We start from the raw sequence: 19,596 nt of genomic DNA, 5'->3' as shown, positions 1-19,596 counted from the left end.
TAATAATAATAATAATAATAATAATAATAATAATAATAATAATAATAATAAATCAATTTTTAAAAAGATCCCAGAGTAAAAAAGCCTTCAGAAAAAAGTGGGGGGGGGCAATAGCTTTCCTCCCAAGTTTTTCCAGTTTTTTCTTTCCCTTGCCTTCACAACTTTAGGTCAACATCTAGATTTTAAGTGAAACTGTAGGATGAGTTTTACGGTGATATAGGGTTTGTCCTGATCAGCATACAAGAACATCAAAGTGATGAAGTGCATTCCAAATGGATTTGGGTTTTGTTTTTGTTTAAATGACAGCTGGTTTAGTCGAGTACATATCAGATTTGCTGGTGATGTGATAAGCTTCCTGACCAACCGCAGCAACTCGGTGCCTATCAGACCCAGGGTCTTCACAGGCTCCTTACCAAAGGGCAGCAAACTAAGACAGCATCCCATTTGGGTAATCTGTCATGTGCTTTGTTGGAACACAAAATGTTTCCATTACTCCACTAGCTCCAGTTTTCTCCTCTGTCCTTATTTGGGAATGAGCCCCTTCCTCTTCCTGATGCTATGGCTTGGCTATTTTTAAAGTGCCATAGAACAGACACTTTTGACCAGTAATATCTCCCAGGATAGGAGAGAATTTATCTATAGACTGACATAAACAGAAGACAATCTATATACCATGGCTCACCAAACTGATAGGCAGCATCTCAGGGTTTTGCGCAGCAGTGAGAGTAATTGTTTTTGGGGACGAGCTCAGCCATATAAGCTTTCTCACTAGTTTTTAATCACTTTGAGGTATGGGGGGGGGGGAGCAGAAGAACATTTACCCCTTCCTTACAAGAATCCAGGGTATCTGCAGATAGGTGCTTATCTGAAGCTATTCAGAGCTGCCCATTATTAAACAGTCCCACCCTATACCCACCCTATATTTTTACCCTGTGTGTATTTGTGTGTGTGTGTGTGTGTGCCTCTGTGTGTGTGACAGTGCTGATAAAGGACTCACATGCACATGCACATGGATAGTATTTTCCCTCCTTGGTGGGAAATTATAACAGCAACAACAGAAATTAGATGGCTCTCAATAGGTCTGAAAATGCTAATGTTGCTGATAAACAAATAAAGAACTTCAGCCCAGGAGACAAAGGCCAGAACAAATCTCGACTATCCTCATGTTAGCAACTTCAGCCCAGCCTCGTGTTAGAACTTCAGCCCAGGAGACAAAGGCCACAGGCCAGAAAGGGAAAGAGAAGCACTGATTGTATTTCGATGCAACTAATTTCAGCAGCCATTACATTTTGAAATTGTTTCTGATGTAGCCACTCGAACAAATCAACATACTACGTAGGGTTAGGTTTGATTCTGGATGGGCCATTAGTACAAATACTACACGCACCTATTTACAAGCAACCCCCATTACATTTAGCACAGCTGACTTCTGAGAAAATATACAAAGCAGTTTTATTACAAAGGCAATTTTCAGTGTCCCAAAAGGCACTTGACTCAGAGTAATGATTTTCCATCCTAGCCATAACTTAGTAGGAATACCCAAATGAAATGAAAGCAAAGTTTAGGACCTGGTCTTAACAATTAAGAAATTAGGTCTGCTTTTGATGGTCTTTGCACAGATTAAGGTTTCTGGAACATTGAAATATCTTCCCATGCGAGGTCCCCATTAACACTCCATCTGGCCCCCTTGGCCATTTACATGTATGCACACTAACGTAGCAGCAGGAAGTCGGCTGCTGCTGAAGAGATGATACACTCTACATATCCTGATAGGCACCCTGCTGTGTGCTAACATGAGGATAGTCAAGATTTGTTCTGGCTCTTGTTTCTTTCCAAATGAATGATTACGGCAAGACAGGTGTGGTTAAAATGGAAGGGTCTCTGTTAGAGAGCAGACATCAAATAGCAAGAAACAGGCAGCACAAATGAATTTAATTTTAAAAGAATTTAAAGGTACAAGCCATTTAGGTCTTTAAAATATTACCGTCTTCACAGATATAGTTTTCATCAGACAAGGCTGTCTAAGCATAGCTCATGGAAGATGAGCTCTAATATATGAAGAAAGTACCACTATAAATTCACAAACTCACCAGCTTTTGAATTCTGATTCATCAGGCATGCAATCTCCTTCTTAGGACTGACTTTAAATGCAGACCTCAAAAGCTAAAAAATCTAACCAAAGAATATTATGGATTGCATTTCCCCCTCTCTTTATTTATTTTAACCAACTAGTCTGATGGAATTCTGGAGGCTCAAACACCTGTCCATATTGTGCATCTTAATAAAAGTATAAATAAAATCCACCCACCTGTAGATTTGGAGTTTGTTTTATCTCAATAAATCAGCATGGCTTTTTTCTCTTTTTGGAATTACCAAGTGTTGTTTTGGCTAACTCAAGACATCAAGACTGAGGTGGAGGAGCAAATGGTGCCTCCCTCCCACTCAAATGTGCAGTGCATAGTACCTAAAGCCAAGTCATTCTGGCATATGAAACAGAACATCTTGCCCATGTCTCTTGCCTAAAAGAGGACCCACTGCCACTGTGAAAATACTGTACTTTGAAATTCTGGTCAAAAGAGGACACTGTGGAATGACATAGTTTTGTACCTGCACACTGATGTCAACACAGTATGGGACAATTGAAAGTATCACCTCACCTGCACTATCTCTCCTTATCACTGAGACTGACATAGCAACAGCTTTCCAAACACCTTGGATATTTATAGCACCTAAGAAGCACCTCAGTGCTCACCTCGCACTGCCTTAATCTTGATCTAGTATAGAAGCTGACAAGACTGCTGGATAGCAAAGTGATGAAATGTGAAAAGGAAACTCCCTCTTCAGGCATCTAGGGTGCCCATTGGCATGAAACAGAGTTCAGAGAGGTTATTGAACAACAAGAGTTATCTTTCAGTGTGGTAATAATACTTTATTCACTAGCAGTCATCCAGCCACCAAGTCATGCTCTTCAGTGTCCTCTACTGAGCCCTCTATTGAGGGAGTCCTCTATTTGCAGAGTGGTCTAGCTCAAGAGTTGCACTCTTAATGTTTAATCAAGAATCATAACAAGGAAGAGCAGAAGCCTACATGTTGTCCATCAGCAATAAGCACCTGGACATCAGGCTGAGCAGGCACACAGGCCAGCTGGCCGCAGTCTTCATCACCACTATGATGAGATTAGTGTATTTCTATTTGAATTATAATAATTATTTCTAACTTTGCATCTGTACTTATACATTATAATGTGCAAATTTTAAGCAGATATCTGCTCCTTTTTGTCTAATTATTGGTAATGCAAAAGGGCCAGTCTAGTTAAAAAGTGGTAATTTAGACAGACATTTATTTCCAGAAAACATGCATGCTTTGATCAGGTTTTGGAAAAGCCAGATACAAATAAACTATATTATATTATTATTATAATAAGTCCAGTAAGTAAAATGGCCTAGCCAACCACTGGATGATGTTAGACAAGTCACACTCTCTCAACTTCAGAGGAAGAGAAAGGCAAACCTCATCTGAACGAATCTTGCCAAGAGAATCCCATGATAGGTTCACCTTAGGGTCACCACAAATCCAAAACAAATTGAAGGTATGCTACAACAACCATAACAACAAGAAGTTACAAAATTGCAATTTAACATCTTATATAAAGCTTAGTGAGCTCATTATTAGACAATTAACCACTGTGAAACCCTGAAAACACCTGATCATGTCAAAATTTGGAAGCTAAACAGAGCTAGGTTAGGTTAGTACTAGGATGGGATGCCACATGGAAACACCAACGATGTCCAGGTAGGGTTAAGAATTATGTTTGAATGTTTGGAGAACTGTTGCTAATCAGAATTTACAATACTGGGCTAGATGTACCAGTGATCTGACTCAATATAAAGCAGCTTCCTATAACTACCACTGACCCTTTGACCACACATTTTATCATTCATATGGCCACTCTTCAGCCACCTGTTGCATGGTAAAATTATCCTTACCAACTGGGATGATGACACACACATCCCAGGATATCTTTGCCTATCTTTTAAATGCCCTGGGAATTTTGAGGAATTTTGGGGGGGAGAGGTGTCCCTTTTCTCCCTCCCTGTTTAATCAGACATTGAAGCAGTGTAAAAGTCTCCACATGTTCTTGGTGAACACCTTAATTATTAGTTCCACACATACCATCATTCAACACTAGGTATTAAATGGTCATCTGCAGACTTAGTAGTCTTCCCTACTTATGACAGCCCAGTCATAAGTTCCATGGTTCATTCACCATTATTAACTCTTCTGCCATACAAGTTTATACAGAACTTGGAAATGTCCATTTGTTGGACTACCTCTCCCAAACTCCCATAGGCAACATAGACTTGTAGAAGTTGTACTTCAAAAACAAAAAATTCCAAGCTCTCTGTATTAATCACTGGTAGTGTGTTTCAGCCTTGAAATTAATGTCCCCTAAACTAGCCACCCTGTGTCATCCATCCCTGATGGTATTGACAACAGCTGAGATGTCAGGAAATTCCAGCAGTGCCACTTGACATGTTCCAACAAGTGCCTCTAAGGGAGAGAAGAAAAGCACCAGTGCAAAGCATGCTCAAGATGCTCAATAAAAAATGATTTTAAAAACAGTGAATTACACTGTAAAGACACTCTATATTCTTGCTGACAACATATACAGGCTAGGAAAAAAATAGATAGTTCAACATTAAGTAGTGTAAGGAAACTCACACCATGCACTAGATGCTAAATATTTGAATAAATATATCAGATTCCAAAGCACAGATTTTAAATATCACATTCTATAGATGGTTCATTGTCGATAAGTATATGTTTCTAAAAATCACAATACACAGCTATCCAATACCTGATTTCAGGAGAGTCCAACCAAAGGCTGGAAAGATTTTGAAAAATATTTAGAAGGTGAAAAAGAGATGGGTCAACTCTATTTTACAAAAATGTATAGGCCAGTGGTTCCCAACCTGTGGGTCAGGACCCCTTTGGGGGTCAAACAACCCTTTCACAGGGGTCACTTAAGACTATGGGAAAACACCTATTTAATTACAGTTATGAAGGAGCAATGAAAATATTTTCATGGTTGGGGGTCACCACAACATAGAGAACTGTATTAAAGGGTCACAGCATTGGGAAGGTTGGGAACCACTGGTATAGGCAGAAATATACTGAGAATTAGCATCCTTCTCTGGTCAACCAGGTCTTATTTCTGAAGCATGCTCTCTGCTTCACAGACCAGCATCCATTGTAACTTGTCCTTGCATTTGTCTTATATATGTTTTGGTGATTCATACAAACAGTATGATTCTATGCCAGATGAGCTAATAAATACTTTCCCATTTAAATTAGGATGGTCACTTGCACATCAGCAGAACAAAGGAGGAAAAAGTACAAAACAGATCTGCTTAAAATGTACCTATGTATGGAGGCAAATTTAGAAACAATTTGTTGTTGTTACATGATTTGAATTTCTGGTGACCCTCTCAGCAAGATGTATTCTGAGGAGGTTATCCATTGCCTTCCTCTGAGCCTGAGAGAAGTGACTATCATGTGAGTCCCATTCTCACTGTGATATTAATGAAAGGAACCAGACACATACCAGTTTGTTAGTAGTGCTTATCGCATGTGTCTTCAATTGCGGGACTGGGGCTGTTGCTGCCATGGACTGTCCCGCACTCTGTTTCACAGACTGCTCCTTATCTATACCTCCCTCTTCTATTGCTCTATCAAGCATGCCTTTCATTTTCTTTTTCATTTGTATTTCTATTTTTAACACAATTTAGCCACTATGGGATTGCAATTTAGGGAGGCAGGGGAAAGAAAAGGAAGTTTTAAAATCCCAAAATTGCATCTAGAAACCTATCATACAGGAGGGTCTAATGCAACAGCAGTGCAATTGGCAACTATTAACATGCTTTGCCCATCAAAGAAAAGGTGTGGTACAGTCATCGGTGACCTACAGACTGGATACAGGTAAGTCATGACATCGTCTGATAAGATCTGATAAGGTTCTGCCACAGATGCTACTATCCTGCTTTTATTAGGGTTGCCATATCCTGCCGGGGGGCGGGACAATCCCGGTTTGGGCGGTGCCATCCCGGTCCCGGTCCGGTTTGGCGCCCAAACCGGGACGGCCCCGCCCACCGCGGCCACCTCAGCCGCCGCCGCGGCTCCAAGGCCTTGCTGAGGCCTGGGAGGGCTCTCCGTGGTTGGAGCTCCAGCTGCGGAGACGCTCCCTCCCGGGCCCCAGCAAGGCCAGGGAGGAGGAGGAGGAGGCCGCTTCCCACCACGGCGATCGCCGCGATGAGGGGCAGCCTCCGCCTCCTTACCGGCCTGGGAGCCGGCCGAGGCTTCCTTCCAGGCCAGGAAGGAGGAGGGGGCCGCTTCCCACCGCGGCAATCGCCACGATGACGGGTGGCCCTTGAGCTCCTTCCCGGCGTGGGAGGCGGCCGAGGCTTCCTCCCAGGCCTGGAAGGAGGGGGGGCCGTTTGCCACCGCGGCGATTGCTGCGATAACAGGCGGCCCTCGCCCTCCTTCCCGGCCTGGGAGCAGGCCGATCAATCCCAGGCCAGGAAGGAGGGGGGGACCAGGTTTAACAATGTAGGACCTTTTTTTTTAAGTTCCTGGGCTAGGAAGTTTAAAAAAAAAGGTCCTACATTTTTAAACCTTGTCCTACATTTGTCCCGGTTTTCAGTTCACCAACTATGGCAACCCTAGCTTTTATCCACTTTTTGAGCCTTGTGTGATAAACCTCAGAGTGTGATTTACTTAAGATCACCCAGTGATTTCCCACGACTGAATAGAGATTCAAACCCTGGAGTCCTAGCCAAACACTCAAACCATGACACCATACTGGCTCTCTTGTAGAATTTAAATAGAAGTACAAAATAAAACCTTATCACACTCGGGGAAATTGTGAGCAGGCGGCCTGCTCATTTAGTGTGCTGCCCAGGTAACATCAAAACCTCTGCTCTCCCTTTTGAAGGACCTGACCTGGACATCCCTTGAAACAAAGGGTTGACCTCTGTGAAGTAGGATGTGTGGACCCTTTACTTCATACTGGATCTGGGGATCACACTGTTGAATGGTGCTTCAAGGGCAAAAATACTGCTTTCGCTCAAGTTCTGAACTCACACCTACCCAGAAATCATTTTCATTATAACCGTGTGTCTTGAATTTTTAAAAATAAAATAAAATAACCTTCTGATGGCAGGTAAAGATGTTTATATGCCACCAGGCCTTAACATGACATGGATGTTGCTTTGTTTTTGTTTTTGTTTTAAAGAGTTTTAAATGTTAATAATGTGATGTTTCTAATTGTTTGAATTGCTTAATTGTTTTTTAAACTTTATATTTTAATGTTTTATACTGTTTTAACTTGGACTGCTTTAGATTTGTTAGCCATCTTGAGTCCTTGTACTGGGAGGAAGGCGGGATATAAATGAACATAATAATAATAATAATAATATAAAAGGGACAATCAACGTTTCTGAGTCTTAAAGCTCAGGAAAATTCTTACCTTCTACCTATGTGAAATAGACCTAACCTCACTGAGAGGCATTCGGCCTCTAGGTCTAGGATAATATCACAATAAAAATTGGTACGTAATTAGAAGAGCCATAGCAGAAAGCCTAGATTTTGTATCATAGGTTTTTACATCAGTTCAATTAATATTATAGATTTTCATCATAAATGCCTTTTAAGCACAAAAATAACTAAGGGGCTAGACCCAGACTAAATTAGTTGATCTTAAATTCTTCTGAAATCAATGGGATAAATTAGCACGGATTTGAGATTCATCACTCTTCACTTTAAGTGAAGAGAGATGGACACCTGTGAGAAGATGAAAGAAAGATGCACCAAGAATGTGTTCTTTAAATTCTCTTATTTGTCATAATCACAGAACTGCATTCAGAGATATGGGTATGCTAGCAGAACATAGTATGCTCTGCTCCCCTCCCCAAAGCTCCCCCTTGAATCAGTCCAAATCTGCTTCACTGGATTAGGGCACCCTTTAGAGAAGAACTGGAAACATAGAAGGTAGGGTTCAGGGGGGAGGAACGGAAGGGGAAGCCCTTTTTTGCACACAGAATCTGTTTCTGTAATGCCAATTGGAGCCTGCACGCTGACTTGTGACACTGATCCACCTTTGCTTATCAAACATACCCTTTTCCATTTTTGTAGACTGGTCTGTGTCTCATTAATTCCTCTTCTCACCAGTTGTCCTGCCAACATCACTTTACCTCCCAAGATGCAATATGAAAGAAGGCAACGATCTTGGTTTGAAGCAACTAATTAGATGTTCCAAATGCTTTCATTAAGTCACTGCATTAATAGGGCATTAAGCTACAGTACCCACCTAGTGAGTTTGCCTGTGTGCTCCCAATGGATTTTAATAAGGCATTGGTGTCCTCCAACCCCACAGACAACTACTCACCAAAATGTATTACTCTCCCTTGCTACAGTCATGAGGATGATTATTCAGTTAAGTTAAGTGTGCTGCTATCATTTATGAAAGTTGCTCTCAATTTGTATCAGAGGACACCAAGTGCTCAGATAAAATAATTCAATTTTTGCAGTTGACTTTATACTTCGATATTCATCAATCTCTCACAGGAGATTTAGACAATTTCATGCCCTTTCTGTCACAGAGAGATGCTGCTTATCTTGCACAAGGAAGCCCAGGAAGGAAAAACCTTTAATGACAAGTATGTCCCAACCTGGGATAGAAAGATGTAAGTTTCTAGGCTAGGAAGGAGAAATCTCCTTCTAAAATGGGTAGATTGTTATAAGGCTAACCTGTACCATCTGGGCCAACAGCCATCACAGAGACCTCAATAAATGTTTCTGGGTTTTCTGTTGCCTGCCTGATCCTACAAAAGTTCTCAGTCAACGGGCCCTGTTGGTTCACACATTGTACAGGCTAGATGAAAGACAGACAAGACAGTATATCTGTAATCCTGTGAGCTAGTGCAATTATAACACTGTAGGTCGTGGCGGCGGCGGCGGCATAGGAGGCAACACAATGACAGAGAAAAAATGACTGCAAGCACTGTGACAGTATCAGGAGTGAGCAGTGAAAGCCATGTATGTCAGGAAAGATGGTTGCCCTGTCATCTCCAGAGCTGCTCAAGAGCCAACAGGGCAGCTTTCTCTGGTGGAAAAAAATGCCTTTCACTGTTGCCCTCTGCTGTCCTCATCACTGTGTCTGTTCATTTTACCCCTGCCACTGTGATGCCTCCTACACTGCCACCAACATTTATGCTGGTGTAATGGCACTGGCCAACAAGGCCTCAGATATAGTGATTTGCACATTTATGTCATCAAGTTCGTATAATATGTGAAAGAAATGCCATTCTTACCAAGAAAATGTTTCAACACTGACATAAGTGAAAGTAAGTGAAGAGCAATGGTGGTGCAGTGGTTAAACGTCTGTACTCCAGCCACTCACTCATAAACCACAAGGTTGTGAGTTCAGTACCAGCTAGAGCCTCAGGGTCAACCCAAGCTGGCATCCTTCTGAGGTCACTAAAATGAATAACCCAGTTTGTTGGGAGCAATTAGTTTACACATTGTAAACCACTTAGAGAGTGCTTAAGTGCACTGGTAAGCGGTATAGAAATGTACTTGCTATACCTTTGGCAGAAACAAATCTCCAGCCAATTCTAAGACAATGGATGATCACAAGGAACAGTGGTTAGGCCTTTTACCAATCCAAGGACAGGGACATAACAATAATACCATGCGATTTTCTTGTTTAATTATGGGGTACTTAATGGAGTTTGCTGGTAAACACTTTGTAACCACATGTTCCTAGAGATTACTGAGTGGACGAAGCTGGGATCCTGATTTAGATGACAGAAATAGTCATTTGTTGATCTTGTTCCTATAAGGTACTTAACATGCAACCTCTCCTGCCATGCCATAGTGATTACCAGTCAACTAAGAGAACACATATTCCCATAACATATATCTTCATTCTTATGCCAACCAAACATTGGACATTCAGGTACTGAAAAATGGAGCTGCATCAAGCTTTCTAAACAACTCATCTTATTGCCCTTGTGCTAATCTTAAATGATTCCCTCAGAGTAAACTGCCATTGTGAATGCCAAAAGCATTACGTCCTCCGTGAAAGCCTTGTATATGAATATACAAGGGTGACTGTAGAATCTGTATGGACTGTCCAATGTGCACAGAGGAAGCTTTGTAGAAACTTTTGCTTTTTCTAGGGATGCTTTTGCTTCCCGTGAAAAGAACTTCCCCGTTGCAAGTCAGTTCTTGTCTCCTAGTCATGTAGACATCCACCACCACACAGTATATGTCTTCCTGTGGCTATCAGGATGAAATGTCAAGCAAAGCCATGAACATTTTCACACTGGCAACCTGCATGGGAAGGAATACTGGTGTAATTCTTCATAGTTTTTCCTTGAGTGAAACAACCGTTATTTGCTACAGTTTACTTCCAATGCAAGAAAGTTTACAAAAGCTCTGTAGTTTTCTATGTCTGTTTTTATTTCAGGACTTTTTCTGACCAAATTTCAGATGTGGAAACAGCAATTTCTTCATAAAAAATGTTATAATACTATTTTCTACACATAAAATGCTGTGTTTTCAGCACAAAATAACCACGTGCAAATTTTGTACAGGATAAATCTTGAATCGCAAACATTCTCATCAGTCCAGATTTATTCTCATAAAGGTTACCCAACATTCCTAAGAAGGAGTAGTTCTAAATACCACAACTAGGTCAGAGATAATTTGATACAGTAAGGTTGTTTTCAATGGCATCCTCGTGACAAGTATTAAACTTCATTAACTTTCATTGGTCATTCTTTCCTGCTTCTGTGGAATGAGAGCCTTATCAAGTGGTGGCAGGGTGTGTGTGTATAAAACAGAAAGCAGTTTTGCAAGGAGACTTCATCCCTTTCTCAGCTGACCTAATTGAGGTAATAATAAATGTGATGGAGCAACATGGCAGAAGGCTGGGGAGATTTTCTGAAGGTCAGTCATCTTTATTGCCTTTCAGGTCAGAATGGACCAAACAGAAACACATTAGGGTTACCTCAGTTTAATCTCCTTTGAACAGCTTTTCAGAAGCGTAAATTCTTGGGATTTTGTTTACTCAGCTGAGAGTCAATCACACAATGATATTTTGTTACAAATGTGTCACTCCTAAGAGACCAGCCTGTGCAAACCACAGAATTGTGCGAGGTTTGCAGGACTTTCAAGAAGTGACTCATGGGCCACTTATACAGGTGTGGTTCATGTCGGGTCAATAGCTCTGTACCCATTGGTTGCGCTTTTTGGTGCTCTTGAGGGATCTTGAGAAATCTGTCATAGAACCATGCAGGGTTGGGGTTGGCTCAGTACAGTTCAAGAATTACACAGATTTGGGGCCACAAGGCTTTTTTTAAAAACTTGTAGCTAGTAACTTTTCAAAGTGTTTTCTTCACAATATTATTTTAAATAGTGATACTAGAATCATTGCTTTTAATGAATGTCATGAAGGGGGGAAAAACCTTATAATCAAGAGCCAGTGTGGTGTAGTGTTTTGAGTGTTGAACTACAACTCTAGAAATCAGAGTTACATTCCCCACTTGGCCATGAAAACCACTTGGGCAAGTCTTATACTCTCAGCCCTATAAAACCATGTGATAGGTTTGCCTTTGGGTTGCCATAAGTCACAAGTGACTTGAAGGCACACAACAGCAGCATCAGCAGCAGTAACAACATTAGAATCATCATTGTCATAGGCTTCTGATGTAAAGATTGGTTCCAGTAAAAGATGCAAATTCTGCTCTTATTTATTGGAAGCTATAATGAATCTGAGAGGCAACATAGTGCATTGGTTGAATTTTGGACTAAGGACTTAAGAGACCAAGGTTCAAATCCCTGATTTACTAAGGAAGCCCAATATGTAAGTTTGGGTACACCATACCCTTCTCTAAGCCTTAGAGGAAGGCAATAGTAAACTCCCCCTGAACAAACCCATGCCATGATAGGTCTCCATTAGGATTGCCATAAGTCTGAAATGACTTGAAGGCACACAACAATAATGAATTTAGTAGTTCTTGCATCTAAGGATCAGGTTCTGTCCTTAGCTGTAACCAGCATCTCTTCATTCACTTCTTTACCATATGTCCCTTGTGGCATGAAACATCAGAAGAGAAGCACACACCAGAAGCCTCTCCACTCTGGCATCCTGCTTCTCATAAGCCAAGGTTGAACATAAGTGACCTCTTCTGCTATTGCCAGCAAGCCATCATCTTATATGATGAGCCATTAATGCCTCAGAAACCTGGAAGTTGGCTGCACAGAGCCACCATCTATACATCTGCCTAATCCCTTATTGCCATGTACAGAAGCTGTAAACTCAATAAATTGGTAAGGTGTAGTGTGAATAAGCACCTTCTTTTCTCTGTCCTGAATCACCTACTAGTTCATTTTATTGGAACATTTCAGTCACCCACTACACATGTCCTTTACCAGGTTGTGGTTTCAGATTCTCCCATCACACACACACACACACACACACACACACACACACACTCCACTTTCCAGCCAAAACAAATACAGTTAGTTATATTCTGGTTTCTCTTCAGATCATATAAATCTTTTGCCTTTTACAAAAATACAGTTAGCCCTCCACATTTGTGACTTTGACTTTTGTAGATTTGATTATTTGCAGGTTTATTAATATGTCCTCTCTAGGAATCTCTAGGTCCTCCAGCGCAACTCTGCTAAACATGTGCTGGAAAACTGAGAAGTTCCTAGAGAAAACACTTCTCTGGGCATTGAAGGTCCTCCAGCATGATTCTATGATCAACTTCTGGCAGATGTTGACCAGAGAACTTCACTGGAGGACATGGAAATTTCTAGAGAGGTGTTCTCTCTGGTAAAAAGAATAGGTTTTTTTTTAATTTGCACTTTTTCTGCATTCACAGGTGTCCTTCACTCCTAACCTCAGCAAATGTGGAGGGACCACTATATGTTCAAGTAAGGCTGCGTGCTCACGTATGCATTCACTTGATAATAAAGGTAATACAGGGTGTTTTCTTGGGATTATGAAGCAGCCAGTTAGGCTCTTCCCCATCATGCAAAAAACTTCCCAAACCAAAGAACATAGAAGTTATAAATTGGAGGTTACGAATAAATGAGAATGAGAAGGATAAGATCAAAGTAAAAGAGAATATGGATTCTGAGGCACAGGACAATGTTCATTCACAAGCGCTATCCATGTAGGCACTGCAGGAAAGGTGCAATCGGCAAGAACTCCCCTTACAATCTGCCATACACATATGTCCTTGTAGCTGCTTCCACATTGCAAAATTAATGCAGTTTGACACTGGTTTAACAGTCATGGTTCTATCCTATGGAATTCTGGAATTTGCATCAGAGCTCTCTGACACAGAAGGCTCTCCCAAAACAACAAATCCCAGAATTCGATAACACTGAGCCATGGCAGTTAAAGCAGTGTCAAATGGCATTGCTTCTGAAGGGTAAATGCACCCATAATGGAGATTTTGTATTGGCTGGCGAGCAGGATTTGGGGGTACTTGGTTGCTGTGTCTTTTCTGGTAGCTACTTGTACCAAGGGACCCAGCTTCAATAGATATGCTCACAGGCATTGATGTACCTATTTATAACCTTATGAATCTATTTGTAACTCATTAGAGGTGCTAACTATAACAAGAGATATATTAATAGCTTTCTCCATGTAAACAGACCAGTGCTACAGCTCCTGGTTCTGCCTTCTGAAATGCCAAATGAAATCCAGTATCAGTGAAAGAACAAAGAGCCTTTCTTCTCATTATGTAGTTCTCCCAACAAGCTCCTGTATCTCTGTGTGACATGACCCCCAAGTGTAGTGGAGAGGAGGCTGCATTCCCTGCTCTTTTGTAGCATCGCTCAAATATATTTCCCATGATCTGTTCATAGACGTACATGTAAGTAGCAACTGGTGTCCACATAATACGTATCCCTTAATTCAGGATGTATCATAAAATGTCACACTTGCATTTTCAGAAGTCCTCTCAGCAGGGATGTGTCAAGTATCTGCCTTACTGAGATCAGAGACATGAACAGTGTGAGAGATCCTGCTCATAGTTCACCAACCTGACCTTGGTTTGCTTGAAACAAATGAAAAAATTGCTAGATGCCACTGCATTTAGGCTGATTTGCAGCAACTCAATGAGAACTACTGCAGGATGGAGTCTGGTCACATAGAGGGCCACTGCACAATGACAGACCACCATGTTTTAAAGCTATCACACAGATGCAGTTCAATCAGCATTCACATGGTGGCTATTTCATGGGCAGGAACCTCTGATGATAACTCAACACAATTGGATGTGTTTAGGACAAAACAGCTGTTTGCCTCCCCTTACTCATGCCGGACAGAATCCTGATATTACTGTAACACATGGCTTAGAAATAAGAGGCTTAAAGGAATTTATGTGGCAGATACTCAGCTGCTGAAGACTGGCATAATTCCATGAAAGTCAATGGGGTGTGGTGCTGATTTACATCAACTGTGTTTCCTGCCCAGAATCTCTTGTCTTGTTGCTGGGGAGTATATGAAAGATTAATTATGTTCCCCTGGGTCAACAACAGTTTTAGTTTACTGGGGTGCTTTGTGAGCTTTATCTCACTAAAACTGGATATAAATACATTCTTTTAAAGAAAGCAAACTGAAGCTGAAATATTGTAACTTCCACAAAACAACCCATGGCTAAAGAGAAATTTAAATACTGGTCTCCCAAGATCAAATCCTATCAATGTGCCTCAAACCATACCAATTTCTTAATTTCATCCTATAGAGATGTTTGCATGTGACCTTCACATGTCCCCTCTGCCACAAACAAGTTCTTGTTGTGTATCTTCAAGTTGTTTCTAATTTATGGTGATCCTAAGACGATCAACGGGTTTTGTTGGTAAGATTCAAAAGATGTTTGCCTTTGCCTTCTTCTGAGTTTCAGACAGTGTGACAGGTCAACCAGTGGGCTTCTGTGGTCAAACAGGGATTCAAACCCTGGTCTCCCAATGCCCTAGTCCTACACTCAAATCACTATACCATACTGGCTCTTGTCATATACAAAGCATAGTTTCAGTCCCCATGCTGGAGTGACATTACTGTCAGTTGATTAAAAGGCAACCTATTTTCTTTCACCAAGTCTAGTATGCACTGGATGAATTTTTGGGTAGGGGAACTTAGAAAAAGTCATGATTCAATAGCAGGTTTCTGGTAAGAGAGCACTTGTTTGTAGGACACAGAGACACAGAAGCATGTGCTAGTATCAACAGAGAGAGAGAAAGAGAGACTGGAAGTTTGTCTTTGTGTATGGAGAGAGAGAGAGAGGTTTTCCATAGTAATGTGGTGCAGTAATGTGGTGCTGTTTTTAAGGTATGTGTAAGCCTTTTAATAAATTTTACTATTTTAATGTTTAATTGTTTTTACTTTAACAACTGTTTAATCACTTTAAAAAACCTCTTATATTTATACTTTTATTAATGACTTTGCAGAATTTTAATTTATATTATTTTTAAATATATTGTTAGATGTCTTGAGTTCCATTATTTGGGGATGGGTGGGGTGAGGTGGGATATAAATGAATAAAATAAATTAGACAATTTTTGGTTTCAAGAACAAGGGCTGCCTCCATCATAGTAAGGACACCATCCACCATCCACTCTAAATCATCATAAAACATAACATAGTATCTCTTACCCCAGTTGCTGAGTAGCAAGGATATCCCTCCCTATTACCCTCTATGAATTCAGCCAAAACTTTTGTTTCATCTGTGTTTGCCAAAGCTCTTATATGCCTATACAGTATAATCTATCTATGTTAGAAACAGAACAGGTCTGTTTCTGAGGAGAAAGAGAACAAAGATGGCACTGAGATTTCCTATGATAACTGGCACTGATTACCTGCCAATTAAGCTTTTTCTTAACCAAAAGAAATAAAATACTCAAGAATTTGCAACCTGAGGAATTAAAGTAGAATGGAATGGAAGGCACTAAGAGCATTAGCTTGGCATTCCACTCTACAACACAGAAGAACTGTACATGACTTGCAGCACAACCCATTCCTAAGTACAGTGAGCCATAAGTATCCACTGGGATTTGGTTCCAGGACCCCTTGCAGATACCAAAATCCATGGATGTTCGAATCCCATTAAATACAACATCATAGTAAAATTGTGTACCTTATATAAAAAGGCAAAATCAAGGTTCGTTTTTTGGAATTTATATATTTTAAAAATATTTTCAAGCCATGGATGCTTGAATCCATGGATACAAAATCCATGGATATAGAGGGTCCACTGTATTTTTACTCAGATGTATGCCTCGAGTCAATGGGCTTTCTTTTTAGTTAGAGCAACCAAATATTTGTATGCAGTCAGCCACTAAAAGGCAGTATAGCTCTTAAGCGTTCTACACTTTTATTGAGTTCAATAAGTATGACCTCTAACTCCCAACTTGTTGAAAGGCAATATTTAATGAGATGACCTAGTCCCAAACCTGGTGATTTATATTTATCTATAATAATAATCTCAAGGGTCCACAGTATAGAATCAAACTCTAGGACAGGGACAGGCAAAAGGTAGAGCTCCAGTTAATTGGGACTTCATCTGCCAATAGCCCCTGTCTTCATGGCCAATGAAGAGGGATTAATGGAGCAGAGCAGAAGTCCAAAACATCTGGAGACCTACTTTCTGATAACTCCTATATATGAGCGACCAAAATCCCAAAGAAAAAGAAATCCACAATGGGCCTATTGAGATGGCACCTGAGGTTTCCATGACAGGTAGATGGTTCACCTCCATCTCTGTCATGTTCCCAATGCTTCCTCTTTCATTTATCCCATATAAACAAATGGTTGCCATTCATTACAATGAGAAAAAAGTAAAGCACAGTGTTCATAGTTTGCACCGTGGAAGAAGCAGTTAAACACAGAGGGTGGACAACATTAACTGGAGAAGACCCTGTGGTAGGAGACATCCCTCCCCCCCCCCCAAACAAAGAGGTGAGCAAAGTAGACAATAGAATAGTAATTCCCTCCACTTGTACAGTGCTGTGTAAATTTACAGCACTATATAAATAAAGCTTAATAATAATACTGTAATGAGCATCACTGTGCTAGAGGCATGATAGTACATCATTACACATTATGAAAGCAGACATAACAGAACATATGACTTCAATTTTTTTTCCTGTCCAGTCCAAGAGTTCATAATTTTGGGACTTTGGATTTGTTTGAATCCAAATGAGGGAAGGGTGATTGGCTTCCAGACATTCCTGAATGCTAATAAGAAATTATTCATTGTAAAATACTGATGAAACACAAAGCGCTTTGCAAAGGGAGGAGAGCATGTCATTCAGACTCTCCATGCCATGATAGAGAGGGGAAGACAAAGGCACAGAAACGTGGTGTGACCGATTGGCTCAGCCACTGTTTGCCAGTTCCCACATTGGCTCAGACTGACAGACACTGGCAAGATTAAGGATAAACCCTAGCATATGATAAAAGGCACTCCTACACTTCAAAGACCATGCTGGAGGTAAAAGGCCATGCAGCTCTTTCTCCGCCTCCTTAGCATCATACAACTGCTGCAGATGACAAATGTGTCTGTGAAGCTGGTTGAAAACATAGCGAGCAAATGCAATGCCTGTGCATAGGGCAATACTTAGTGGCACAGTAATAGATTTATAAAACGCTGGTCCTGCAAACCATAATTATCAGCATCCAAACTGGCTATTAAGCTCTGGAGAAAGAAACAACCTCCAAGCAGTTGTCATGCTTTTGTGTCTGTTTCCCTCAAAAGGAAATCCACCCCCCTATGCCACTACCCCAGTCCTATTCTCCCTTTGTTTTTGTCTTCCCTGCAGATGTATGTGGAGGCAGAAAATACACATTCAGCTCCCTCTATGGCATTACTCATCTCCCAGTTCTTGAATGTAGCACCTAGGCACATCACGAAGTGTCTCTGTGCCTTTTGGTATCTTGTGTCTACTGGATGAAGGAGGATGTGCTGCCTATTGTCTGGAACTCTCAGCATGGCATCCGCTTGCCTAAATATCTTCCCAACCAACCCAGGTGTGGTTCACCTGGAAAGTTAACTTTACTTGGCCATGATACAACGAGAAAAATCTAGAATCACCTGTTCCTTGGGTCACAATGTGCCATCAAGGAATGCTTCCCTTGCAGTTAGCCTCCGGGCTGTGACCAGCACCACCTGCTTGTCAACAAAGCGCTCACTGAGTTGGCAGAGAGAGAGGAAAAGGAAAAAAGAGGGAGGGACCTTAAGAGAGACATCTCCAAACATTGTGGCTAAAACTCTTATGCTGGGAATCTCCATTCTGAATATCAGAGGACATTTGTCACTAAAAGTCAAATCCAAAGGAAGAGAAACTCTAAGAGGAGAGATTGTATGAACATATTAAAGTACTGTACCCTATACTTTCAGATCATGAGCTTCCTAATCTCTGCTTCAATGAACACTGGCCATCTGGGATCCCAAGGAAAATGGTTACGTCCAAATTCTGAAGTTGTAACACATGCGTACAAAAAGGATGTTCTCTGCCAATGAGCTCTGGGTCCTTTCAAAGGTAGTATAACAGGCTGCAAAGGTGGCTCAGGTTGGTTTCATATTTAGAGAAGGGGTGAAAAGCTTTACCCCTGAAAGAGAGTGAGGCTGGGGGAACGGGAGGAACAGAGGCATAGTAGCAACAGCATGGCCAAAAGGGGAATGGGACGGGGTGAGAAATAAATTTTCTGTGTGGTGTAATGTCTTGAATGTTGGACTAGGACACTGGAAGACCAGGGTTTGAATACCTGTTTGGCCATGGAAACCTACTGGGTGACCTTGGGCAAGTTACACTCTCTCAGCCTCAGAAAAAAAGGCGAAGGCAAACCCCTTTCTGAACAAACAATCCTATGATAGGCTTGCCTTAAGGCAGAGACAACCTGAGGACACACAGCAAGGACAATATTTTCCGAAACGGATCTGTTCTTTACTGCCAGTGCCACAAAATGGGTACTCTCCTGCACCTGGTTTATCTTTATCTAGATTATTGTCATGAAGCCTGTTTCTGGCCTGTTCAGAAATGGTTTAGAAAGGAAGTACCTTGATGATCCCCTCTCTTTATTAGTTTCAGGGATTTTAACATCATTCTCTGCATAAGGATTTGTACAGATTCTTATACCCATACGCTCAAGGCAGGAAACTGGCTAGTATACCCACAGAGACACAAAGAGAGATACATCCTCCTTGGGATGATGCTTTCTGCCTGTCTGCTTGAAGTCTGCCCTGGGACACCCAGGGATGGCATCAGTCCAGCACCCAAAGAGGCAGCGGCCCCACTGACAAGAAGAGTGAGCCTGCTAAACCCTGGAGCCCTGAAGTCTGTGAAGGTGGGTGTTTGCCTGTGTCACTGTGTGACAGACAGCATAGGACTGCCCAGAAGAACTTGCAAGCCTCAGCACCGAGGCAATGCCCACCGATCTGAACGTGGCTGTTCAACGTACACACATGGGGTAGGATTCAAAGACATCGCTGTGTTAGCGCACAGAATCAGTACAAA

General features: G+C 41.3%; 2 protein-coding genes across 4 annotated transcripts in view; both read right to left on the bottom strand.

Moving 5' to 3' along the window:
• AFAP1L1 (actin filament associated protein 1 like 1) overlaps positions 1-19,596 on the bottom strand; it is a 902,653-nt gene that overhangs the window by 317,416 nt on the left and 565,641 nt on the right. The gene's annotated exons all lie outside the window — the stretch shown is intronic.
• The window catches only part of ABLIM3 (actin binding LIM protein family member 3), a 213,643-nt gene that overhangs the window by 192,941 nt on the left and 1,106 nt on the right, over positions 1-19,596 (bottom strand). The window lies entirely within an intron of this gene.

The sequence above is a fragment of the Sceloporus undulatus genome, chromosome 2 (assembly GCF_019175285.1).
Source record: "Sceloporus undulatus isolate JIND9_A2432 ecotype Alabama chromosome 2, SceUnd_v1.1, whole genome shotgun sequence".
Classification (NCBI taxonomy): domain Eukaryota; kingdom Metazoa; phylum Chordata; class Lepidosauria; order Squamata; family Phrynosomatidae; genus Sceloporus; species Sceloporus undulatus.
Note: the sequence above shows the minus strand (reverse complement) of the source record. Positions and strands in the feature narration are given on the sequence as shown.